The sequence below is a fragment of the Bombus fervidus genome, chromosome 19 (assembly GCF_041682495.2).
Source record: "Bombus fervidus isolate BK054 chromosome 19, iyBomFerv1, whole genome shotgun sequence".
Taxonomy (NCBI): domain Eukaryota; kingdom Metazoa; phylum Arthropoda; class Insecta; order Hymenoptera; family Apidae; genus Bombus; species Bombus fervidus.
The window spans coordinates 2,324,023-2,349,118 of record NC_091535.2 but is presented as its reverse complement, the minus strand read 5'-3'; the positions used below and the strand labels follow the sequence as shown (position 1 = coordinate 2,349,118).

The 25,096-nt window shown below is 37.1% G+C and overlaps 1 protein-coding gene and 1 long non-coding RNA gene across 2 annotated transcripts in view; one reads left to right on the top strand and one right to left on the bottom strand.

Annotated features, from left to right (window-relative positions):
• Positions 1-25,096, top strand: part of LOC139996838 (uncharacterized) — a 396,216-nt gene that overhangs the window by 24,096 nt on the left and 347,024 nt on the right. The gene's annotated exons all lie outside the window — the stretch shown is intronic.
• Positions 1-25,096, bottom strand: part of LOC139996818 (uncharacterized) — a 57,441-nt gene that overhangs the window by 19,496 nt on the left and 12,849 nt on the right. The gene's annotated exons all lie outside the window — the stretch shown is intronic.

Sequence of the window (25,096 nt, the reverse complement as noted above, 5' to 3'; positions counted from 1 at the left end):
CCGCACAAGTAGAATTGCTCGATTAAGCGAGCCGAACAGCATCAGAATCTGAAACGGCCGCGTGTCGCATTCCAACAACCGTCGCGAGCTCTACGCGCAAGCATGATAGAGCTTCTCTGGTCGACAGCGGACTCGACGAATGTATATTTAGAATACTCACCACCGTTAACCCTCGCCGCCACATGCATCTAAACGATTATCTGATAGGAATAGCGAGTAGCGGCGGTTTATCGTTCGTTTCCATCTGACCGATCGATCGTGGAATTCCAAGGAAAGCAATAAAACCATCGACGTTTCGCGACCTAATGATAACGAGCAACTCAGTCTGCCCGATGCTTGGAAACTGTAAAAGTTTGTGGGTCGAGTGAGTGGAAACTTTATTGTTGGTCGACCCTCGCTGTTTCGTTGACCAATCTCTTCTGTCGTTCGTGAACTTTACAGCTCTCAATATTAATCTGCATTATAATATTCACATCTACAGCTCATGAGAATATTCGAAGAATTTTACAATCAATTCTCATTGAGAATTATAAGAAAATTATTATGGCGTGGTACTATGTCGTGTTTAATAAGTTTTATCGCGTGTTTGATTCTAGATCCGTCGTGAGTTTTACATTTGAAATTGTATTATTGTGTTGGTAACTAAGTGACTGCAGATTTTAGTTGCCAACCTAATAGTACGATTATCTCTCCAACGCCCTCTTTATCTGTCTCGTTCCACTTATCCAGCTTTAGAACGATAGAAAAAGCAATTATGAAACGAGTTACAAGAGCAAATTCTTTACATATCGTTTATGGGAGCATTTACATATCGATTAATTCATCGAACTTGTTTATTATTTAATCAGATAATTGTTCACAGTTCGGTTTGAAGCTGTCGATTTGAAAACTACAGCATATATCGAAAATCGTGTGCGATTTCTCGTGCGAAAGTCGAAAGTGTATTGTATTGGGTTGGTAACTAAGCGATTGCAGATTTTGTCATTACCAACTAATGACAAAATCTGCAATCGCTTAGCTGCCAACCTAAAAGTACGGTTATTTCTCCGACGCCATCTTTACAATTATCCCTTTTTAGAACGATAGGAAGAAACAATTATGAAACGAGTTACAAGAGCAAATGGAAGAAACTGTCGATTCGTAAACTACAGTGTATCGAAAATCGTGGGCGATTTCTCGTGCGAAAGTCGAAAATGTATTGTATTAGGTTAGCAACTAATTGCCCACGGATTTTGTTATTAGGTGGTATAGACGAAATCCCCAGTCACTTAGTTGCCAACCCAATAGCACTGTAATCAGATCTGGCTATCTTTAGTGAAGTTTGGAACAAGCCTGGAAACGTATGCAGAAGTTGCAGCAGTTGAACGAGATAATGAAAACACCTTTTATATGTCTTATATGTCTATGCATATAAGGGGTGTCTCGATTATTTTACCTAACCTCTGTACGAGATATTTAGTGCAAGTATACAATTGGCAGAAATGAGAGGAATATTTAAACAGTTAATTATAGACTGTATTAATAAGCCAGAATATTCACATGGATTATCCTTAACACTTATGACATACGATCGTATTGTTCGAAAAAATGTTCGATGATTGCATCAATTTGACATCGTTCTACCGTGCTCCGTTTATTTTTTTATTGAACGTATATTATTCATATACGTAGTCACTTTTTATTAACTTTTCATTGCTGGACAAATTAGCGATGCAAACATGTAGCCATGTGCAACGCTGCATTTTATATAAATAGAGCTGAAAGTAACAAAGCAGGTCTTATGGTTAACATGCAAAACGACCATTCTTGACGCACGAACATTCTCTGTGAAAGCGCGACCGCGAATGCTGCGCATTCCGAAAACGTAGACAAAAAATCCAGCGCTCGTTGAGCTACGCGATGCAAGAGATGCTTTGCATTTCATTAAACGAAAACCTCCGTGTGGAATGTACGGAAAGAACGTCGTGGAATTCGGCCTTCGGCCAGAGAATCAGCTTTCGTTGTAAGAGAGAAGAAAAAAAAAAAAAAGAAAGAAAGAAGAAAAGAAAAAATTAGAACTCCGAAGAAGGCGCGAGTGATAAGGTGCAAACATTGCGACGCGATTGCTTCTATTTTCTCAAAATGGCCGTTGCAAAGTGAGGAACTCTATAGAGTGTACGCTACACGATAGGAACTGGCGTGGCTAACAACGATGATAGCGATAACGATGGAAATGCGGAGAGCAACATGTAGCCGATCGAAGTAACAGTATGATTTGCGATGATCGTGACTCCTGAGTAGACCGAGCACTTCTATATGTTTCAGGAAAATTTGAAAAAAAGATGAAAAAGTGCGAAGATATACGTAATATCCAAAATGGAATGCTCGTAATATTTATGCAGCTATTTATATTTAAAAATAATCATACGATGTATCATGCGAGCGCCAATATGGCGCCCTTCTTTAAAGAAGAATTCGGAGAAGAAGAAAAGAAACTAATCGAAATACACTGTCAGCCATAAGCATTAGAATATTTATTAATCACTGCTTTTACTTCCTAGTTATTTTAATATAAATCTACTATTTCATTCTCATCATATTTTCCTAACGCTTATGAGCCGCGCTGTATATCAAATATTGAGGTTATGTTTGCAAATATTCCCTAAAGCAGCGTTTCGAATGGTCGATGAGAGCTATCGGACAGAGCAACGGCTGTTTATCAACGAAAATCAGGCCTGAACGCGGCGAACGCCAGAACAACAAGTATTTATAACTACGAACAGGAATCTGAGTCCGGAGAAATTATAAATCATCAATCCTCGACCGAAGAGATTAACCGAACGAGAAAGAGAAGAGGAAGAAAAAGAAGAAGAGACTGAAGTACCGCGTGGCACGACGACAAAGACGATGTAAATCTAAAATCTACTCGGGCCCGACATCGTGGCCCGATCCACTGAAACACATCCAGCACCGTTCAAATCCCAGCTCCCCATTGACACGGCCGACAAAAGAAGAGTGTAGGTTCATAAATAACCCGGCCAGTTTATCGTGCCTATTATGCAATTACGATTGCATCTTTCAAGCCTAGGTGGTCCACGGCCTCAAGATCTCAGGGCCGAGTCAACGAGATAATGCCTCTTAAAAAGTTGTCGTTGTTTCGACTCTTGGATACTCGGCTAACTGTTTCGCGTGCCTTTTATTTTTCGTCTTCTTTTTATTTCCCTTTTGGTCTTGGTTCTCTTGTCAGGTTTAAAAACAGGAATTTCTATTTTCCATTTAGTATACGTGGAAATCTTAGAAGAAGGAAAGCGTAGTATTTTTAGTCGAAATCCGATTTCCCGTCTCTCAACCCTGCGGTATTTACTTTTCTCTCGTAGCGCTTCCAACACAATTCTTAGCTGAGAAACGAAAGCGACGAAGAGATCGTTCTCTTAATAATAAATAGTCACGAATAATTCATTATGAAAGTATGGTCGACATCGTGATCGATAAAGAAATCGTTGTGTAATTGATAATTACAAAACGCATATGGAGAGAAATGGAACAGATGGTAGACTATGACTATCTTGTGAAAAAAAGCTGACCCTCCGTTGGTGTTCGTTTCTTGCAGCACGTGTCTGATGTCTTGGAGCCAACCTCGAATCGTCGTCCATTGCTAATGAAAATATTGCAAAACAGTGAACTGATGATTTTCTCGAGCTTCCAACATCTCGTTGTTTAACCCTTCAGTTCACATGATGCAGCTCGAAAACAACTTCAAACAGCTTAAAGATGAAAATGATAAGTGAAATTATCGAAGAACATGATCATAATCTTTTAATAGTTTTTGAACTTTTCTCGAGCTTCCAATATTTCATTGTTTAATCTTGTAGTTCACACGATCCAGTTCAGAAACAACTTCAAACTGCCTGAAGAAACAAAACAGAAGTGAAATTACCGAAGAACATGATCATAATTTTCTAACAGTTTTCCAACTTTTCTCGAGCTTTCAACATCTCGATGTTTAACCCTTCAATTTACACGATGCAATTCAGAAACAACATTAAACAGCCTGAAGAAGAAAATCATAAGCGAAATTACCGAAGAACATCATGAGCGAAATTACCGAAGAACATCATAAGCGAAATTACCGAAGAACATGATTATAATTTTCTAATAGTTTTTGAACTTTTCTCGAGCTTCCAACATTTCATTGTTTAATCTTGTAGTTCACACGATCCAGTTCAGAAACAACTTCAAACTGCCTGAAGAAGAGAATGATAAGCGAAATTATCGAAGAACATGATTATAATCTTCTAATAGCTTTTCAACTTTTCTCGAGCTTCCAACATCTCATTGTTTAATCTTGTAGTTCACACGATCCAGTTCAGAAACAACTTCAAACAGCCTGAAGAAGAAAATGATAAGTGATATTACCGAAGAACATGATCATAATCTTTTAACAGTTCTTCAACTTTTCTCGAGCATCCAACATCTCATTGTTTAATCTTGTAGTTCACACGATCCAGTTCAGAAACAACTTCAAACAGCCTGAAGAAGAAAATCATGAGCGAAATTACCGAAGAAAATGATTATAATCTTTTAACAGTTTTTCAACTTTTCTCGAGCGTCCAACATCTCGTTGTTTAATCTTGTAGTTCACACGATCCAGTTCAAGAACAACTTCAAACAATCTGAAGAAGAAAATGATAAGTGATATTACCGAAGAACATGATTATAATCTTTTAATAGTTTTTTAACTTTTCTCGAGCTTTCAACATCTCGTTGTTTAACCCTTCAGTTTACACGATGCAATTCAGAAACAACTTTAAACAGCCTGAAGAAGAAAATAATAAGCGAAATTACAGAAGAACATGATCATAATCTTCTAATAGTTTTCCAACTTTTCTCGAGCTTCCAACATCTCCTTGTTTAACCTTTCAGTTCACATAATGCAGTTCAGAAACAACTTCAAACAGCCTGAAGAAGAAAATCACGAGCGAAATTACCGAAGAAAATGATTATAATCTTCTAATAGTTTTTGAACTTTTCTCGAGCTTTCAACATCGCATTGTTTAATCTTTTAAAAACAACTGCAAACAGCCTGAAGAAGAAAATCATAAGCGGAATTACCGAAGAACATAATCCAGTTCAGAAACAACTTCAAACAACCTGAAGAAGAAAATAATAAGAGAAATTACCGAAGAACAAGATCCAGTTCAGAAACAACAGCAAACAGCCTGAAGAAGAAAATCAGAAGCAAAATTACAGAAGAAAATTATCATAATCTTCTGATAGTTTTCCAACTTTTGTCGAGCTTCCAACATCTCGTTGTTTAACCTTTCAGTTCACATGATGCAGTTCAAAAACAACTTCAAACAATCTGAAGAAAAAAATGATAAGCAAAATTACCGAAGAACATGATCCAGTTCAAAAACAACTTCAAACAATCTGAAGAAGAAAATGATAAGCGAAATTACCGAAGAACATGATCATAATCTTCTAACAATTCTTCCACTTCCACCTCACATAATCAAGTTCATGAACGATTTCATTAACTTCTTGAAACTGCGAAAGTACTCGATATCTCAATAAGGCGATCACAATGAAAATTAATAAACTACACACGTAATTGTACCACCGTGATTCCACGTTTGTACAAAGCTTCATCCTGCGAAGAAGTGCTGCTTCGAAGCTTCCCCAATTGCATAACCAATCTCTGTAATGGAGATCACGTCGTTTCCCAGAAACCTCATATTTCCTACCGCAAGAACTATTCGAGTAAAGGGTTCCTTCTCGCATGGAGTCAGTTACCTCGTGGACGATAGGGATCAGGTCGGACCACATCGACGACTGGCTCTTAGCCAGTCGCGACCAACGCAACGGAGGTATCGCGAAAACGCTAGAGACTCGGCCCGGGTCGGTGCGCGCGATTTAAATTTATCTAGGCGTGTTTTGCGTCATTCAGACCCTATCCCGGTTGATTTGTGACCTTTCGGTGCTTTCGCAGCTGGCGGCCGATCGCCGGCCAAAGATCGCAAAATCAATGACCTGTCGACATTCCGCGACGAGGAAAACACCGTGTCCTGCTCGACGCTCGCCTCCATCCGCTCTGGTCGTTACGCGATCCACCTGTTACCGCACGTCCGACAGCACAGCTCTAGGATCTGTCGACCGTGTTAAATCCGCGTTGCAAAGCCGGATCTATTTCCACTGATAAACAACTTACACGTTCGAATCGTCACTCGTCCCGCGAACATTCCGGCCAAGCAATCATTTTCAAAGCGACCGGCTCTGTATTTATGAGCCATGACGAGCTTCTGCCGAATCGACCAAATGATTTCAGAGAACAGTAGGCGAGGAAAGAGAGGCACTTTGGACGTTGCGAGCCGATCCATTTTTCGGATCACGTGGGTGGAATAGTCTGGTCAGACAACAGCAAAGTGTGGGCTGACTGACGGCTGACGATATTGTGATTTGATCTGTATCTTTGTTTTGAGGTGTTAATGGCTGGCCTCCCTCAAAGTTGTGACATTTTGTGGACGCTTCTATACTTAAAACCATCGTCGCTTTGACGTAACACAGCTCTAAACGCGTTCGCGTGTATTAACTTTTTCCCAGACATTCTCTGCACCCTAGAGAGTTCAATACGCGGCGTTGCGACTCTCAGGGAAATTTCATCGTAGTCTTCGCCGTTCTCTTCGTACATCTGAAGAAACTGTTCTCATACCACAGTCCCATAATCCATAATCCTGTTGCGTTATAATAAATCCACGCTATCTCTCGCGTTATCAGATACAACATACAACAGCAACATCCTTCGAGGTCAAACGCTTTTCAACATCCACTGTCTCTGCTAGATCTAATATCACTGTTTACTTTTAATAGAAAGGAAGAGAGCACGAGGAAGAAACGGTCTAATCAAATTAGATCATTCTGGTTCCGCGTTGGCCGTGTGAAGCGGACAGTTATAAATAGATTGAAAAACTATTGCTTTTCAATCCGCGTGGCACGGCGAGAGGTTTCCCTGAGAGAAGAGCGTGTCGGTGAAACGGAGGGGGAGGGGGGGAGCGGGTAAAACGAACGAAAGAACAGCAAAGGGGGTTGAAGAAGGAAACGATGCCCGATCCCTCGACGAACAGGGAGAGAAAGAGAGGGAGAACGACGGGTTCTCTCTGCCGGTGAAGCTTTTATGCCGAAGTTTGCGAGCCGGCCGCCTCGTGGATCATTTGTTATCTTCCACGAGAAAGCTCCCCGACGCAAATAGGTTTGTTTCTGGCCGCTTTAAACGCTTCACAATAATCCACACGAACCCAAATTCAATTAACGCCTCTCGTCGTTGCCGACGCCAACCCCCACCGTTTCTGCACTTTGTAGCCGTTGACAGGCAACGAAAGTCGCACTTGGCTCTCCTTCTTTCGTCTCTTTTATGCGAGCTCGCGGACCGACGGAATATTGACGTACGTGCCTGGAATGCTCGATGGCCTTGAACAGTTCGCAGCTCCTCCGACACACGAGACAGCGACTGTATAATTTCCAGAAGAAAGGTTATTTACTATTGAATCCTGTCGTTCTTAATTGGCTGATTCTACACATTTTTTGGCCCGTGCAAGTGGTTCTATAAATGTAGACAATTGGAATTATCAGAAGATAGACACACAAGGTTCCCTTAGCGAGCATTAATAGGCCTAATATTCTTAGCAAATAATAGTTTGCTACTGGGCTGGGTGTCATGTACAACTTCATGGAATTTAGGATACTTGAGGAGGAAGAACGGAAACTAGAAGAAAATCAGAAGCGGAATTACCGAAGAACATGATTATAATCTTCTAGTAGTTTTCCAATTTTTCTCAAGCTTCCAATATTTCGTTGTTTAACCCTTCAGTTCACATGATGCAGTTCAGAAACAACTTCAAACAACCTGAAGAAGAAAATGATAAGCGAAATTACTGAAGAAAATGATCATAACCTTCTAATAGTTTTCCAACTTTTCTCGAGCTTCCAACATCTCGTTGTTCAACCCTTCAGTTCACATGATGCAGTTCAAAAACAACTTCAAACAATCTGAAGAAGAAAATGATAAGCAAAATTACCGAACAACATGATCCAGTTCAGAAACAACTGCAAACAGCCTGAAGAAGAAAATAATAAGAGAAATTACCGAAGAACAAGATCCAGTTCAGAAACAACTTCAAACAATCTGAAGAAGAAAATAATAAGAGAAATTACCGAAGAACAAGATCCAGTTTAGAAACAACTTCAAACAGTCTGAAGAAGAAAATAATAAGAGAAATTACCGAAGAACAAGATCCAGTTTAGAAACAACTTCAAACAATCTGAAGAAGAAAAAGATAAGCGAAATCACCAAAGAACATGATCATAATCTTTTAATAGTTTTCCAACTTTTCTCGAGCTTCCAATATCTCAGTGTTTAATCTTGTAGTTCACACGATCCAGTTCACAAAACAACTTCAAACAATGTGAAGAAGAAAATCATAAGCGAAATTACTGAAGAAAATGATCATAATCTTCTAATAGTTTTCCAACTTTTCTCGAGCTTCCAACATCTCGTTGTTTAACCTTTCAGTTCACATAATGCAGTTCAGAAACAACTTCAAACAGCCTGAAGAAGAAAATGATAAGCAACATTACCGAAGAAAATGATTATAATCTTCTAATAGTTTTTGAACTTTTCTCGAGCTTCTAACATCTCATTGTTTAATCTTGTAAAAACAACTGCAAACAACCTGAAGAAGAAAATAATAAGAGAAATTACCGAAGAACAAGATCCAGTTCAGAAACAACAGCAAACAGCCTGAAGAAGAAAAAGATAAGTGAAATCACCAAAGAACATGATCCAGTTCAGAAACAACTGCAAACAGCCTGAAGAAGAAAAAGATAAGCGAAATCACCAAAGAACATGATCATAATCTTACAATAGTTTTCCAACTTCTCTAACTTCATGAAATTTAGGATTCTTGAAAATAGTTGAAGAGGAGGAACGCAACCTAGCGATCATTTGGTCCGTGCTAGTGGTTCAACAAATTTAGAAAATTGGAATCATCAGAAGATAGACACACACGGTCCCCATAGCGACCCTTAAGCTGGCCTAACATTCTCAGCAAAAAATAGCTTGCTACCGAGCTGGGTGTCATGTACAACTTTATGAAATTTAGGATTCTCGAGGAGGAAGAACGGAACCTAGCGATCATCGAAGAATGACACGATTCCTCGACAGCTGCAATTGGTTTCGAATTATCGTACGATTCTTCGTAAGCGCGTTTTTGATCCCCGTAATCCTTGTCGAATCCTCGGGAACAGAGCACGATAAATCATAGCTGATCCAAAATTAGACGATGTGCTTTCAGTGGATCACTCAGCCCCATGGAACTCACAACGACACATTAGCCATCTTCGAGTGCGTGGACGCAGGGGATCGAAACTGTCCTGCGTCCGAGGGGTTACTTTTGTGCTACGAGAAGCACTGAAAGAAGAGGAACGGGACGCGAGGAGGATGGACCCGCGTGGGACATCTGTGTGTGCGTAGAGGGAAGACGATGAGGCAACGACGAAGACGGTGGAACGGGATTGAGGAAGAATGGTGTATAGTGGATACGCGTCTCCATCCATCAGGCAACGGTTCGATCGTTCGAAACACGCGACTCGAAGCTACAGACAACCTCCGAATGCATTATCTTGCGTTCACAGTGCGCGGCTATCCCCGATGCTTTTTCGATAATAAGAGCGTTTAGGCCTCTTTATGCATTCGTGGAATAACGTATGGCTCGCCACGGCACCGATACTCATGTCACTGTCCTGGCCTTTCAATGTTCCATGCTCTCTACGTGCTCTGCCTTATACGCTCTCACAGAGCCACGAACGTCCTTGGTATTCTGCATGGACTACAGGCGAAAATATAACTTTGGAATTTACTGCGCTAGGAATGCGCTTAGGAATCTCGAAAGCTTTCAGCATTGCAGTCGGTTTAAAAGAATAATGTTGAGTAATTCAATCATTTTCTTGCATCTTTCCACTAATAAACATCTTCTGTGAAACGCTTATATGTGTAGAGTATTGCTTCACTCAGCTGTTATTTATATGATTTATTTATAATTTATTATAGTTGTAATTAATAAATAAATTCCCTAAACACACTGTGCAAATTGCAATAAGATAACCTCGTTGGTAACTAAAACTCCTACGGCTTCATTCAGTCGTTATTTATATGATTTATTTATAATTTATTATAGTTGCAATTAATAAATAAATTCCCTAAACAAAGTGTGCAAATTGCAATAAGATAACCTCGTTGGTAACTAAAACTCCTACGGCTTCATTCAGTTGTTATTTATATGATTTATTTATAATTTATTGTAGTTGCAATTAATAAATAAATTCCCTAAACACAGTGTGCAAATTGCAATAAGATAACCTCGTTGATAACTAAAACTCCTACGGCTTCATTGAATTGTTATTTATATGATTTATTTATATTTTATTATAGTTGCAATTAATAAATAAATTCGCTAAAGACAGTATGCAAATTGCAATAAGATAACCTCGTTGGTAACTAAAACTCCTACGGCTTCATTGAATTGTTATTTATATGACTTATTTATATTTTATTATAGTAGTAATTAATAAATAAATTCCCCAAACACAGTGTGCAAATTACAATAAGATAACCTCGTTGGTAACTAAAACTCCTACGGCTTCATTCAGCTGTTATTTATATGATATATTTATATTTTATTATAGTTGCAATTAATAAATAAATTCCCTAAACACAGTGTGCAAATTGCAATAAGATAACCTCATTGGTAACTAAAACTCCTACGGCTTCATTCAGCTGTTATTTATATGATATATTTATATCTTATTATAGTTGTAATTAATAAATAAATTCGCTAAAGACAGTATGCAAATTGCAATAAAATAACCTCGTTGGTAACTAAAACTCCTACGGCTTCATTCAGCTGTTATTTATATGATTTATTTATATTTCATTATAGTTGCAATTAATAAATAAATTCCCTAAAGACAGTGTGCAAATTGCAATAAGATAACCTCGTTGGTAACTAAAACTCCTACGGCTTCATTGAATTGTTATTTATATGATTTATTTATATTTTATTATAGTTGCAATTAATAAATAAATTCCCTAAACAAAGTGTGCAAATTGCAATAAGATAACCTCGTTGGTAACTAAAACTCCTACGGCTTCATTGAATTGTTATTTATATGATTTATTTATATCTTATTATAGTTGCAATTAATAAATAAATTCGCTAAACACAGTGTGCAAATTGCAATAAGATAACCTCGTTGGTAACTAAAACTCTTACGGTTTCATTCAGTTGTTATTTATATGATTTATTTATATTTTATTATAGTTGCAATTAATAAATAAATTCGCTAAACACAGTGTGCAAATTGCAAATAAGATAACCTCGTTGGTAACTAAAACTCTTACGGCTTCATTCAGTTGTTATTTATATGATTTATTTATATTTTATTATAGTTGTAATTAATAAATAAATTCGCTAAGAACAGTGTGCAAATTGCAAATAAGATAACTCGTTGGTCGCGTTTGTTTATTTATACTGGTCGGGGTAGATCAGCAAAATTCAAAATATCTTCGCTCGACGGTGGCGACGACATTGTTTTGCCACGAGTTTATTTCTTATTACATTGCGTGCATCCTAACGATATCGATACTCCAAGGTTAAAACAACAACGTGATTTGGACTGTCCTCTAGCTTATGTGCAGCTGTATATGTGTTACAGCATATATATATACAGCAAGAAACCATACAATGCATATCAAGGTTTGTCAAACTTAAGATTAGCGATAAAAGAATACGATGGAGTCTGAAATGCTGCAAAAAAGTAGGATAAAAACACAGCGAGTCGATAACACGACCGACCTGATCAGATTCACGAATGTTTACTGCACCTTTTAAATTCTTCATACTTTCATTCGTTGTAATAAAAATCTGGTTAATTTAATCTGAAGAAGTCTAATGTTCTTAGTAACGGTGCCATCTATGCTTACAATAAAACATACATCCATTATTCGTCTAGAAACGTCATTAAGATTCTCGTGGAGCATCGACATCGCCATCTAACAGTGTAACCAATCAAGTAACCGCAACTATAGATTGTAGGCAATGGTACACGACGCCAAGCAGATTTTTAAGAATTAATTGGCAATGATCCTTCGAACATTGGTCCGTGACACACTGTACGAAGGCACGCGCGCGCATTCATACGCATACATATAGGAAACGGCACACACAAACGACTGAGACAGCGTTGCCGCCGCGGCAGAATTAATGACTTACCTTCAACGGGAACAATACAGTCAGCTGCGACTCTTTACGTGTCTGCGAGTAGCGCGCAGGCCGCCGCGATGCTAGAGGCTCTCGCCTAAGGTCGAACAAAAACACACAAACGAAGGCGAAGAGAGGGACGGCGTGTGTATCCGTAGATCGATTTATTTCCAGACGCGAGAATGCGAACGATATCATTTTCGTAGCAGTTTTTCGTTCGGGACACGCGTAATCCGATCGAGGCTTGTGTCTCTCTTGGCGCGCTGCGAATATGTCACGCGCAATTTGCCACGGTCTCGCTGGATTATCGTGTTGTATACCTCCCCGTGTTCTCACTACCCCCTCTTCCTCCATCGTACTACATTGTTGGCAGTTTCTACACTTCCTATCCTACAATTTTAGGATGTTTGCTCATATTTTCGGCCACCGGACGCATCTTGCCTCGCGGCCAAAGCGAAACGCGTCTTATTTCAATTTCAGGCTTCAATTTCAATTCCAGAATACCAGTGGACTCGCGTTTGTTTGAAACCCACTCACAGGCTAACTTTAGATTAACCTGAGATGAACTATCCTGGTATTAGTAGGTAATTCTTTCAATGCTGAATTAAAATGGCTGGATGACAGATAAATGCATGGGCTGAATTATATACGCCGTGAAACTTAAAATAAGATCGTTTTATATGAAGTTTATGTATTTTTAATTAGTCATCGATTAATATGTACTTTTCGTATGGTGGGCTTTGAAACAGGAACATAATTTCGTTGCAATGGCAAATTCGTATTTTTGCTAATGCGTCACAGAAACGAAACCTAACCTAACGTTTATTTTACTCATTAGTTATTATAACGAGTACTTCATGAGTGATCTAGTCATTAACCTAAACAGTTATATTATTCAGCGTACATATACAACGTACGAGTTCAATAGCAAAGAGCAATAGATAGGTTATGTTCTTGAACAATTACAAGGACTAAGTTTTTATAGATATATAGAATAGATAGATAGATAGAATAGATAGGTCATGTTCTTGAATACTATACTGTGGATATCTTACATATTTTTGAATATTCAACGATTTTTGTGATCTAGTCATAAACCTAAACAGTTATATACTTCAGTATACTTATACAACGTACCAGCTCAATAGCAAAGAGCAATAGATAAGTTATATTCTTGAACAATTACAAGGACTAAGGTTTTATAGATATATAGAATAGATAGGTCATGCTCTTGAGCACTATACTGTGGATATCTTACATATTTTTGAATATTCAACGATTTTTGTGATCTAGTCATAAACCTAAACAGTTATATACTTCAGTGTACTTATACAACGTACCAGCTCAATAGCAAAGAGCAATAGATAGGTTATGTTCTTGAACAATTACAAGGACTAAGGTTTTATAGATATATAGAATAGATAGGTCATGCTCTTGAGTACTATACTGTGGATATCTTACATATTTTTGAATATTCAACGATTTTTGTGATCTAATCATAAACCTAAACAGTTATATACTTCAGTGAACTTATACAATGTACCAAGTCAATAGTAAAGAGTAATAGATAGGTTATGTTCTTAAGCAATTACGAGGAAAATCATCTTCCAAGGAATATTTCCGCAGAATTCGTAAGATGTTGTAAGCAGCATCTGCTTCTTATTTTCCATGCAAAACGCACGCGTTAGAAGTAGATATCATCGGAAACGCATCTCTCTTTCGAGGCCCTGGAGTTACCGCTCCTGTCCTCTATGAATCATGCAGTACCGATGTTTTAGGTCAGCTTGTTCCTCTTAGGAGGCTGTCGGTTTTGATCGGCCATGGCGTTCCTCCTGGTTACCCTAGTCGGGTGGTGCTCGAGCCTCTGAGGCCGACTTGTAGTAGTACATAAGCCTCGCGCGAGCATTTATTTATGGTGCCGGATCGCTAGGGTGTACGTGGAACCGCCTCTACACAACCATAATGCTCTTCTCGAGCATCGCCTATCGAATGAAGCCGTTCCCCGTTCAATTCCGATTTCCTTCGTTTTATATAGCGAAATCTCGTTGCTGAAGATAAGCTTGCTGATACTCTGCTAGCTTCAATTAATAGTATTTTCAACACTGAAGGTCATTTTAAATAGTTTAAGTATCAAATAATATAAATTAAAAAGTTTTCTCTGAAATTTTATGGAATTCCTTTTCTATTTGGAGAATTAATAAAACATACAGAAAAATAATTTTCTATGAATTCAAATTATTCTAAAGTTTACAATTAGTACTAAGATGTTTATTGCATTGCACAGTAACATGTTAATTATCTCAGTGCGTTAAGTATATTTAGCTAATTTTAACTCCTTAAAAAATGTTTTTTATATTTAAACATTCATATTCAATTTTATATTCAATTAAAATTATTAAAATCAATTTTGGATTAAATTAAATATTATATTCAAACATATATATAATATATATAATATTGAGTAATAAAAGTAATGTAGATATATATAATAAGAATTCTTAAAACATTTGTCTTCAACCTTTTCATAAGTGAACAAATTATATTCTAACATTTACAGTTGATGTAACTTGGTACTAAGATGTTCATTGCATTGCACAGTAATATGTTAATTATCTGAGTCCGTTAAATATATTTAGCTAATTTTAACTCCTTAAAAAATGTTTTTTATATTTAAATATATACATAATATTCATATTCAATTTTATATTAAATTAAATATTAAGTGCGTTAAATATATTTAACTAATTTCAACTCCTTAAAAAATGTTTTTTTATATTTAAATATATACACAATATTCATATTCAATTTTATATTAAATTAAATATTAAGTGTGTTAAATATATTTAGCTAATTTTAACTCCTTAAAAAATGTTTTTTATATTTAAATATATATACAATATTCATATTCAATTTTATATTAAATTAAATATTAAGTGCGCCAAATATCTTTAGCTAATTTTAACTCCCTAAAAAATGTTTTTTATATTTAAATATATATACAATATTCATATTCAATTTTATATTAAATTAAATATTAAGTGCGTTAAATATATTTAACTAATTTCAACTCCTTAAAAATGTTTTTTTATATTTAAATATATACACAATATTCATATTCAATTTTATATTAAATTAAATATTAAGTGTGTTAAATATATTTAGCTAATTTTAACTCCTTAAAAAATGTTTTTTATATTTAAATATATATACAATATTCATATTCAATTTTATATTAAATTAAATATTAAGTGCGTTAAATATATTTAACTAATTTCAACTCCTTAAAAAATGTTTTTTATATTTAAATATATATACAATATTCATATTCAATTTTATATTCAATTAAAATGCTTAATAATTTACTTATAATTCTCAATGAGAATTTATTGTAAATAGTCTACCAAATAAAAAAAATAAAAAAATTAAAATGATTAAAATCAATTTTATATTAAATTAAATATTATATTCAAATATATATATAATACATATAATATTCTTGAGTAATAAAAATAATGTAGATATATAATAAGAAATCTTAAAACATTTGTCTTCGACCTTTTAATAAGCGAACAAATTGTAGCGACACATCGGTTTCAGAAAACAAAAACAAAAAAGAGAAAGAAAAATCTCCAAGCTGCTTTTTAGTGAAGTAGCTGACGCTTTCCCGAGGGCGATGTTTGAAAATCTTATCCAAATGGAAAGGACCCTCCAAAGAATTCACAGTAGTATGTAAACCTCACGCAAGCATTTATTTATGGTCTCGGGTCACCGGCTGTGCGCGGGGGCCGCCTCTACGCCGCACTTTACAGAACATATTTTACACCGAGCCATCAGCCGTGGAATAAAGCTGTTTCCTACTTAATTCCGCCTTCCACTTTGATCCATGGGATGCGAAAGCGCCTCTGCAAGCGCTTGTTAATTGACGCTACACTATGTGATAATTGGTGAACACAAGTTATCTGACATCATACGGTGCACTTTGTCTCATTCCAACAACTAGGCCCTTTTGAACGAATCTGACCTCGTTTAGGATGTGTAATCAACGTTTTCCTTTAATAAAAATGTCTCTATTATGTCATTGTATCTATTTTATAAAATAAAATATTTTCTCTTTATACGTTGAAACTAATATATCAGACTTTCACAAGTTAAATTGATGACAGTTTATAGTATTTTTTATAGAAGTATTTATACACTTTAAAATTATATTAAAATTAGCTAAAGATATTTAACTCAGATAATTAACATATCACTGTTCAATGCAATAAACATCTTAGTACTAAGTTACATCAACTGTAAATTTTAGAATAATTTGAATTCATAGAAAATTACTTTTCTGTGTGTAAGTACTTGTTACAGAAGTATAGGATTGAAGTTTCATTTTCAGAAGGTAAGTGTCTGCCACAAGTTCATTTATCATGAGAAATCTTAATATAGTTTAATATAGTGAAACCTTGTTGCTGAAGGTAGCTTGATGATACTCTGCTAGCTTCAATTGATAGTATTCTCAACACTGAAGGTCATTTTAAATAATTCAAGTATCAAATAATATAAATTATAAAGTTTATACTATTAGGTTGGCAACTAAGTGTCAGTAACACCTAATGACAAAATCTGCAACCACTTAGTTGTCAACCAAATAGTAGATTCTAAAGCGAAAAGAAATTCATTTTTTTTTAACATAATCATGTTTCTCTGCTTCTCAGTTCATGCAATTGGACAGCATAACCTCTAAGCAGTTCACATTCTGCAATTATCTTTAGGTTATATTCATTTCCCCAACACAAATGTGGGGGAAGTGAACTAAAAATTATAGAAAATAATATTTCACATAAAAGAAATATGTATACCAAGCTTCAATACACAACAATACAACATCATAGCAGTTAAATGTGTTAAATAATGGACATGTACAGTTCTTACTGATGAAAATTACCCAACTCGCAGGAAACCATTAAGGATCATATCAAATCCTAGCCCAAGAAAATCATTCTTTTTAACATAATCGTGTTCCTCTGATTCTCAGTTCATGCAATTGGACAGCATAACCTCTAAGCAGTTCACATTCTGCAATTATCTTTAGGTTATGTTCATTTCCCCAACACAAATGTGGGGGGAAGTGAACTAAAAATTATAGAAAATAATATTTCACATAAAAGAAATATGTATACCAAGCATCAATACACAACAATATAACATCATAGTAGTTAAATGTGTTAAATAATGGACATGTACAGTTCTTACTGATGAAAATTACCCAACTCGCAGGAAACCATTAAGGATCATATCAAATCCTAGCCCAAGAAAATCATTCTTTTTAACATAATCATGTTCCTCTGATTCTCAGTTCATGCAATTGGACAGCATAACCTCTAAGCAGTTCACATTCTGCAATTATCTTTAGGTTATGTCCATTTCCCCAACACAAATGTGGAGGGAAGTGAACTAAAAATTATAGAAAATAATATTTCACATAAAAGAAATATTTATACCAAGCATCAATACACAACAATACAACATCATAGCAGTTAAATGTGTTAAATAATGGACATGTATAGTTCTTACTGATGAAAATTACCCAACTCGCAGGAAACCATTAAGGATCATATCAAATCCTAGCCCAAGAAAATCATTCTTTTTAACATAATCATGTTCCTCTGATTCTCAGTTCATGCAATTGGACAGCATAACCTCTAAGCAGTTCACATTCTGCAATTATCTTTAGGTTATGTTCATTTCCCCAACACAAATGTGTGGGAAGTGAACTAAAAATTATAGAAAATAATATTTCACATAAAAGAAATATGTATACCAAGCATCAATACACAACAATATAACATCATAGTAGTTAAATGTGTTAAATAATGGACATGTACAGTTCTTACTGATGAAAATTACCCAACTCGTAGGAAACCATTAAGGATCATATCAAATCCTAGCCCAAGAAAATCATTCTTTTTAACATAATCATGTTCCTCTGATTCTCAGTTCATGCAATTGGACAGCATAACCTCTAAGCAGTTCACATTCTGCAATTATCTTTAGGTTATGTTCATTTCCCCAACACAAATGTGGGGGAAGTGAACTAAAAATTATAGAAAATAATATTTCACATAAAAGAAATATTTATACCAAGCTTCAATATACAACAATACAACATCATAGCAGTTAAATGTGTTAAATAGTGGACATGTATAGTTCTTACTGATGAAAATTACCCAACTCGCAGGAAACCATTAAGGATCATATCAAATGCTAGCTCAATCTGTCTGACCACCCTATTTCCGTGATAATAATAAATCTCTCTTTGCCCAAATAAATATAAATAAGAATCAGCAAAGAAGAAACCACACATCAACGACAGATGACCAACATTCCCTTGGAAAATGGCTTCTATCATGTCTACGGTGATCTCTGTTCCCTTGGAGCCAGTCGATCAGAGTATTCACGGTACGTACGAGCCGAAAATAGTTGCTAGGGGTGTAAAAGGGGCAACGATGTAAGCTGAGCGTGATTCCGCGTGCGGATTGAAATATCCGAAGGGATAATTAAGCTTGCGAATGGCGCATGGTTCAACGTATGAATAAATAAATTGAATGGCGCACGCAAGCTCCGTAAGCGTCGAATTATGCAAAGCCTTTTTGCCCCGCAACATTTCTTTCTCATTAAATCGATCAGCCTGTGGCGATCTACGGATGGAAAATGTATGTGTTGGCTAAATTGTTACACGAGACCGTAATGTGCCGTGTCATAGAACGTAGGTGCTAACGAATCGAGTCGGACCAACTCTGCATCTTACTCTTAACCACCAGACCCGTTAATGGAGCACGATTTGCGCGCGTTACCGTTCGGTGATTAGCGTTCTCGGGCCATTTTCAAAGCGATTGCCTCTACAGCAACTATTCTCTCAGTCTTCGAACATGCAGTCATTAGATAGCTAAAACCATCCTGCTTCTTCAAGGATACAGCGAGCAGATCTCGAAAGAAAATTGTTGGCAGATTAGTGCGATGTTCGGCAGTTTTGCAATTAAAATGTCACGAAAGAAAGACCTGGCGATTCCATGGAACCGTTGAAACGACTAACGGAATGGCTGAAGCGCAATGTGGCTGGAAATGTAAAAGTAGACTCGACGTGTTTCTTACTTGGCATGCAGAATTCGGTGTTCATGGACGTCTTCATATGCACGACCTACTCCTCGCTAACCGTGAATGTCACCGTGACCAATCTTTCTTCAGCAAGCGAGCAGCTGACTTATGCATTCTTTTTTATCACGCATCAAAGTAGGTACCATACTTACTGGCCTCGGTAGCTTTAATTTTCTCTTTTTCTCTCTTTCTTAATACACGTTTTTCTTCCCCTTTTTTTCAACCGACAGAAAGTTGCATTACAGTTACTACAGGTGTTACGACAGTTTTATCGTCACGATTATCGCGGTCTTTCGATGTATTTTTCTTGTAGGATTCGTGGAGCTGATTTCCAAGCAAACATACGTTTTCCTTTCTAGCGTTTCGGGTTTCAACGGAGGGAAGAATTCATCGTCCTTGAAAATTATCCTAAGCTTTTTCCTACTCTGTGTCGTCAATTTCAATGGCGAACGTCGTTGGATGGTTGGCCTGAAACGAAGCTAACTTTCCATTTTCCATGTCAATTTCCACCATGAATTCTCCATCTTTCTCTAATTACTTTTAATCGCTGTTTATGTTTCTTTAAATAAATAGACTGAGATATTCGCAGATGAATTTCCTCCAGTCAAGTAAAATAAAAAATAGTTGCTTACGAAACTTGGTTAAATAGTGTCGAACACTTTGCAATGATAATTACGTTAGGTGATTATAATTTTTAAATGATTTGCAACTTCGTCCAGTTATTACCATTTTGAAATGTCTCTGCATGAGATTACGTTCAAATTGCAATATCTTTTCGCCGTAGTTATATCAATGGTAATTAACGATTGTATTAATTATAAAATAACACCGTTACATCGAATAAACATTAACATAATACGTAACGTTCATAGAAATACGTCTCATGCACGCGTTCCCGTGTGCCTTGAACTTTCCCGCCACGTGTCATTTACGTAAATATTTCTCATCACAGTGGACGATCTTCTATATCTTGTAATCGATGCTTCAACCGATTCCCCAATATCTTCCAGTGTGACCAATCGCAAGAACGAAAACAACTCATCCATTTTGAAAACAGTGTGAAAACAGACAATATATTTAACATGAAAAATACGTTTGGATGTTGGAAATAGATTGACAGATACAATGATTATAGTTAAATTATCGTGCAATATCCTACTTTAGTCATAGATAAAAAGGTAATAGAGCTAAAATGGAGGGACACGAAGGGAAGCATGAGAAGAACAAGGATGGATGACGGTGGATCAAATTACAGAAGAAAGGAGAAAGAGAGAAGCAGAGTGGAGGGGGAACGAGATAAGGAAGCGAAGATATAACAAACATAGAAAAATAGCCAGAGAATAGTTAGCAAAATACTTAGAAGGAAGTATGAAGTGGAAGGACAGAAAAATACCTGCAAAATTCACTTGTGGAAACGAGACCAAAGCAAGGGAACGCTGGAAAGAAGAGGGAGAAAGAGGATGCAGACTATGTGAAAGGAAAGAAGACCTGAGGCATGTAATAGAAGAATGCGAGATAACGGGGGGCCAAAGGACACAGAAAAAAATACTAAACGAGACTGCAGAAGGACTAATAGAATTGAAAACAATAAAGGAGAAGAGAAGGGCAATACACGACGGGGAGGAACGACAGTAAGGAAGCACAGCAAGCAGGCAACAGCCCAAATGTTGCCATAGAGTGCAATATAATAGAGTGGATAAGAGGGGAGGCAGATACGTAAGAAAAGAGAGATAGACAAGGAAAAGAGTTCAGATAGATACAAGGGAGGAGGCAGTAAGGTGATAGCGCCATAAAAATGAGAAAATATAAAAAGCGTAACCGAAAACTAAGTAAAAATAAAATAATAAGAAGATAATATTGTTAAACGCAGTAATTCCTTTTCGACAATCGATCAGCAACGACAAGGAAATATATTTCTCACTGTCCAAACGGCATTCAACGATCCACGATTTTAGCTATGGCAATTTCGCTCAAGATTTGCTCTAGAAACCCATCGATCAATAACAAGGAGCAATGGTAATAAGAGCGACGTTAATTTTACGAGTTTCGGAGATTGATCAAGCAAAGAGAAGGAAAGCACGAACTCGCGCAAATCGTTGGAGAGTTCAATCGCATCGAGCAACGTGTTCGTTTTAAAACGGTGATGTAAATGCGCAGAACCGTTGATCTCGTGTGATTTATTTGCAAAGGAGCGCGCGGCCAGCGGGCAGACGTCTATTACTGTTGATCGGCCGTAAATCAGGCGTCGCGACGCCCAATCTTCCAGAATAATTCCCAGATTGTTTTAACTTCGACTAATCGTTTCGCGTAAACAATCGACGCGGTACAGAATTTTTACCCGGCGTTTAGTATCTTCGCGTTTCAGAAAATAAGCGAATGGCTGAAATTCTTGGAAATTGGATACCGTGGAAGCATATTTAAATGCACAGTGTCGTATTTCGATGTTCACGGCACAGTTTAGCGTCGCTTCCCCTCTGAAATTAAACCCTTGGAAAAATTTCAAAACGTGGAAAAAATATTCTAAATAGCATTTTAAATTATACATGGTGTTCTACAATTATTTAAAACGTCTGTCACGAAATTAAGACCAGCGCTCTTACGAACGCAAACTCGAAAACCCTGAAGAAGGGGGGCGAGGATCGATTAAAAGACCAGAGGTAAAGACTTTTATTCTCTAATTCGCATAAATTATCCAGGCGGTCGTGGTAGAATTATACGACGATGTTACGCCTCGAGGACACGTTAAATGCTCTCGATACCCGGACTCGTACACACTGGGTGCATCCGCAAGGATCATTGTGCCCGGTTGTTGCAGTGCTCGTGTCGTATCAAAGCCCAAGACGCACGAACAGACGCCATTCAAGAGCAGGCCATAAATTTCCTGGGGAGTGAAACACTGTTTTTTTACAATCACTCGTTTGGCCTGGATCGACGAACGCCCCCCCGTTTCATACGAGCCTCGAATTCCTGCCGACCTTTTTATCCGTCTCGTTTAAATAGCTAGTAATACGTAGACAATTTGTCGGCCAGAGAGAACAAGGATGCTATCTGATTCGGACACTGCAGCTTTCTAATCGGCTTCGAGTTGAATTCATAATAATTCCAAACTAAATCGACCAGTTAACAACTGGTCTGACTAACCAATTTTTCCTGCGGTTTTCGAAAGTGTAAAATAGTTGAATAATAAAACGATCAATTTCTGGCGTTAGATTGCAGTTGGTAAAGTGCAGGTCAGGGAATTTAATGTAGGAAATATTCTGAAATTTCATTAGCGTCCTAATAACGTGCAATTGGCATGATGATGTTGGTAGGAAATCAATCTTGCAGACATACATTTAGAAAGAGCAATAGTGTACAGTATGGATTGGCCTTAAACGTCTAATTGGCCAATACCACCTATACAATTAATATTGTAATTCCTCTATACAGTTTCAAACTCGTTTCAAACTTTGTCAAAGTAATCATGATAACAAAAATCCCACGACAGTTCTAATGAAATTTCAAAGTGTGTAACATACATAATGTATTCATAAAATGTGTGTGCAGGTGTTGGAATATGTTCGTAAGCCTGTGTATAGAAACTTGTACTCAATGAGCCGTATGAAGATGTTTGGAAGCAATCGGTAGAAAAAGACATCAGGAGGTTTACGCGTCGGTTTTCCAGCGACTTTTGTCGCGGGAAAACCACGGAACGCGTGTAACGTGGCGGCAGGCCAGCTAGAGCCATTCAGCGGCAGCTCGTAAATTTTCAGCAGCGGGAATCCTCCTTCGGGGAGGGGTTTGCCGGGGCCGAAAGAGAGCGACTGCAGGAGCATAAGGATCAAGGATCCCCGTGGTGAGCGGGCCACGCAGCAACAGGCGGCCCACTTCGCTCCCGGCACACATCCATTACCCCATCGGCTCATCCCGTTTGCGCTAGCTGCTTGCATTGGAAATTTATGTCCTAATAAGTGATTTGTACCGCGCTTCGAGTCTTTCCCCGCGCTGGATCTAAATTCGACAACCTGCCAGCATCCACCTTCCACCGAGGTGAACGCGTGCTTCAGCCATTACACGATTATGGCTTTGAAATTTTTCAAATGGCTGCTGTTGGTCCTTGTAGTTTGCTCGCTTCGTAATCGCTGTTTGTATTCTTCTAAATCGCCAGATTTTTAATATAAATTGTGTTTCACAACAGTGCAGCAAGTCTGTAAAATGTCGTAGTGTTTATCTCAACAGAACGAAATGGGTCGAACGTAATTCGATAAAATAGTATGAAAGAAAAAACCTTGTGCGTCTATTGTTTCCTCATAAAACGAGAGAAACTTCTCCGACAACCTAATATTTTGTCTATTTACGTTCTTAAGGCCTGAGATTGTATTTAGTGGCGAGCTATGTTTTTATTGAGATATGTGTAATTTCGTGTGCTACACTAGATTAGTCGCGTGGTAGTGACACACATATATGAGTACGAGTGTGTGGAGTATGTGCGTGCGCAGCGTAAAGTAGAAGAATGCAACTGTTGCGTACGAGTGGTGATGAAAAAGATGGCGAGACAAAGAGAGTGCTGAGACGCGCGCAAATGTGTATCGGCGAATATATTGTAAATCACATATTAAACAAATCTGAAACTATTTCGATGAGAATTGTGGATCTTAATCGGGGAAATAAATGTATGCGAACACTTACATTACACTTAGAATTGATATCGAAATAGTTATGAATCTTCAAAAGAAATATTTGAAAAGTGGGAACAAAGTTATTTCTTTCTGTCGCTGTATTTATTGCGGATTTTGTCAATATCATCTAATGACAAAGTCCACAATCACTTAGTTGCCAAGCCAATATTTCGTTTTATCGTGTTAGAAATTTTGTTCGTCTTTGTTTCTATGAAAAATGTCGTTTTAAAGTTATTATCGAGATATGTGTAATTTCGTGTGTTACGCTAGATTAGTCTCGTAGTAGTGGCACACATATATGAGTACGAGTGTGTGCAGTATGTGCGTGCACAGCGTCCCGTAAACAGAAGAATGCGACTATTCCGTTGGTAGCGCGGTAAAGATGGAGAGACAAAGGGAGCGCAAATGTGTATCGACGAATATCTTGTAAATCACATATTAAACAAATCTGAAACTATTTCGATATCAATTCTAAGTGTAATGTAAGTGTTCGCATACATTTATTTCCCCGATTAAGATCCACAATTCTCAAGAGTTATGAATCTTCAAAAGAAATATTTGAAAAGTGGGAACAAAGTTGTTTCTTTCTGTCGCTGTATTTATTGCGGATTTTGTCAATATCATCTAATGACAAAGTCCACAATCACTTAGTTGCCAAGCCAATATTTCGTTTTATCGTGTTAGAAATTTTGTTCGTCTTTGTTTCTATGAAAAATGTCGTTTTAAAGTTATTATCGAGATATGTGTAATTTCGTGTGTTACGCTAGATTAGTCTCGTAGTAGTGGCACACATATATGAGTACGAGTGTGTGCAGTATGTGCGTGCACAGCGTCCCGTAAACAGAAGAATGTGACTATTCCGTTGGTAGCGCGGTAAAGATGGAGAGACAAATGTGTATCCACGAATATCTTGTAAATCACATATTAAACAAATCTGAAACTATTTTAATATGAATTCTAAATGTAACGTAAGTATCCTCATATATTTATTTCGCCCATTAA